The sequence below is a fragment of the Mastomys coucha genome, unplaced genomic scaffold (genome assembly GCF_008632895.1).
Source record: "Mastomys coucha isolate ucsf_1 unplaced genomic scaffold, UCSF_Mcou_1 pScaffold7, whole genome shotgun sequence".
In the NCBI taxonomy this organism is placed as follows: Eukaryota; Metazoa; Chordata; class Mammalia; order Rodentia; family Muridae; genus Mastomys; species Mastomys coucha.
Genome location: NW_022196913.1, coordinates 8,557,025 through 8,560,440, shown reverse-complemented (window position 1 = coordinate 8,560,440; position 3,416 = coordinate 8,557,025).

The following is a 3,416-nucleotide window of genomic DNA, read 5'->3' as shown; positions in this document are numbered from 1 at the left end:
TCAAGTCAAATAGCTTTGACCATAGTAGGAAGTCTGTATCCAAAAATCGTGCCTACAATTCATTCCTTAGTGCAGCAGAACTATGAACTCTCAGCTTAGCTAGAATGGAGGTAAAATCCTTTGGTGATGTGAGGGTCATTGAAGTACAGCCTTATTACAATGAACTCCAATGTCTAAAAATTGTCCTTATTTTGGGCTTGTATCACAGTAGGAGCCAAGATTTTAAGTTCTACTAAAAACAAAACAAACAAACAAAAAGACTTTATCTGTTTATGTTCATTAAAAATAAAACTAGTAGTGATGTATTATTTTAAAATACACAGTTGATATGTTTGGAGTTATTTAAAATTTATATTGAGAAAAACATATGTATTTTCAGTATTGCTGTAGACAAGCATCTACATAAGACTGTTCAATTGATTGTTGTTTTATACCAAACAACTTTTATAATTTTTTTTTTTTTTTTTTTTGGTTTTTCAAGACAGGGTTTCTCTGTGTAGCCCTGGCTGTCCTGGAACTCACTCTGTAGACCAGACTGGCTTCGAACTCAGAAATCTGCCTGCGTCTGCCTCCCAAGTGCTGGGATTAAAGGCATGGGCCACCACAGCCCGGCTATAATATTCATTTTTATTGTTACAATATTTTATAAATTTTAAAGAATATGACAAAAAATGAAAGGCATGACAGGTATTGAAGGGGAATCTCTGGGAGGAGTTGGGATACAAAAGGGAAAGAAGAATGTGATGTAATTCTATTTAGTTAAAATATGTTTTTAAGTGTTAACAAATTTAAATAAATTGAAATTATGTATCTTTTCTCATCATAATGCAAGAAAACTTGAATCAATAAAAAAGAAAGAAAGAAAAAAAGTAGGGTTTTAGGGACTCTAGAGATGGCTCAGGGGTTAAGAGCACTGACTGCTCTTCTGAAAGTCCTGAGTTCAAATCCCAGAAACCACGGTGTGGCTCACAACCATCCTTAATGAGATCTGATGCCCTCGTCTGGTGCATCTAAAGACAGCTACAGTGTACTTAGATATAATAACAAATAAATCTTTAGGCTGGAGCAAGTGGGGTCGACCAGAGTCGACCTTCATTCCCAGCAACCACAGGATGTCTCACAACCATCAGTACAACTACAGTGTACTTATATACATTAAATAAGTACATAAATACATTTTTTTAAAAAAAAAAGTAGGGTTTTAAAATTTTTAAATTAAACCCTCACCTTCAGTTCTGGCAAGGAAAGCCACTGGCTATTTTTGTTTGTACTTCCCCTCAACCTAGGGTATTGTCTCTCCCACTGTTCCGTCCTGCGCCTAAGAGACACTACTCAGGCGAGGGGTTGGTTCTAATGAAAAAAGCCCTCCACCTATACTTCCTCCTTGGTTGTCGAGGCCCAGCCTTGACACAGGATCTGAGTTCTCAACTGGCAGGGACATCTGGAAGGCACGTAATAAGTAGACAGACTACTTTTTGGGTACAAGTTGACAGGCAATTTTTCAAAGGCTTAAAGTTTCTCTCTCTGTCACTTTCTGCTCTCATTTTTTCTTGCCCATTCGCTCGCAGCTTGAGCTGCACACTCTGTGTTCTTCTGCGTGCTCTGCTTTTCCTCTGTGTGCTTTCCTTGAACTCTCACACTCATACACACCTCTGTGCATTCTCCTTTCAGTCTCACACATACTCTTCACACACATCACACACACCACATGCACTCTTCTTTCACACACACACACACACACACACACACACACATACACACACACACACACACACACACACACACACACACACTCTGTCTCTCTCTCTCCATACACACTTCACATTCTCTCTTCACTTACTCTTCACAATGCTCACTATTCACTCTCCACATTCACCTCATATGCTCCTCACTCGCTCTCTACATGATCTCTCGCCTTTTTTCTTGTCCCAGTCTTTTATTGATACTCCAAAAGCAAGTATGAAAAAGACATTGTAAAGTCATTGCCAATTCAAATTCAAAAGAATAACCATATCCCACAAAAAATCAAGAATTGCAATTGTTCCCCAAAGTTTCAAGCTTCCTTATTCCCAGGCCTATAACCAAAATAATAATAATTGCAAACTTATCATTATTTAAACTTTAACTTATTATACTTCAGAGCTCTGAGGTCAACTACTTGCATTTTCTTGTACAGCTCTATTGATAAATGACATGGGCAAAGCTGCCAGGCAGTGGCCAGAAAGAATCAAGTTAAGCCTTAACTCAGTAGTTGCGCTAGCTTTCTGCTTCTGCACATTGCACACAATGACTCTCCTAAGAGTCCCAGTGTTCTGACTTAGTTTTACTAATGTAAGATTTTACATGTTCTATACTTGCTTATCCAGGAACCACTCTCAAATGTGCAAAACTTATTTCATAACTTTAATAGTGTTTTTCTTTCTTGGGGTCCCAATGTTGGCTCTATTTCATTTTCTAATAATTTCTTTAAACTTTCTTTGCAAAAGAACTACCATTGTGCCCTTTTTACATTGTTTCCAAGATGAGAACACACAGCATGCACCTGGACCATTAGGACTGTGCTGTGCTGTGCCCCATGCCTCAGTTTTTAATTGTTTAAGAATAATTACATCAAGGAACATCTAGTTTCACAGAATTCACCAGAGCAGAAGGAGAAAGAAGTAAGAAAGTCCAATGTAATAGAATAGTTATACACACCAAGGCCAACTGGAAAGCAGTCATGCACAAATGAAATCTATACAGTCATTGTCCAGGGCTGAGGTTAGGGGAAATGGAAGCAACTGTTTCTTTACAAAGAGCTGCCGAGGGCTGCTGAGATGTCTCCATCCAGGCCTACTGCAGGCAGTCCCTTATTTCAGATGGTGGGTCCCATGGAGGGATGTGTCTCCTGCTTCTCAGGGTCCCAGACACCATCCTTTTCTACAAGGAGCTGCTGCGTGCTTCTGAGATGGCTCCATCCCGGCCTACTGCAGGCAGTTCCTGTCATTGTATGCTGTCTCCAGCACATGGTAACCACTTTTAACTTTCTGCTGGATTGCTCCTGATCTCTGCCTCTGCTTCTAAATCCATCCTTATGAGGAGGCTCTGCCTCTTTCTAAGCCTATGTCCCAGAAGACAGTCTGTACTCAGCCTTTCATTTCCTTTCATACTTCAACCCACAACAGCCCAAAGAGTAAATTCAGAAAGAGACAACATTGACCCAAGAAATAGAAAAAGTAATCTCCAGCATTACCAAGTTAATTTATTCAGTTGGGAAAATGATCTATGAGAGTCAATCTTTTTGAAAGTATATACTTTTTGTTGAGTATGCTCTAGGCCAACATAAAAGAATGATAAGCAGAGAGATCAATACATATACACACACATACATATACACACACATACATCTATACATACATATCAGACAGCAAAACATC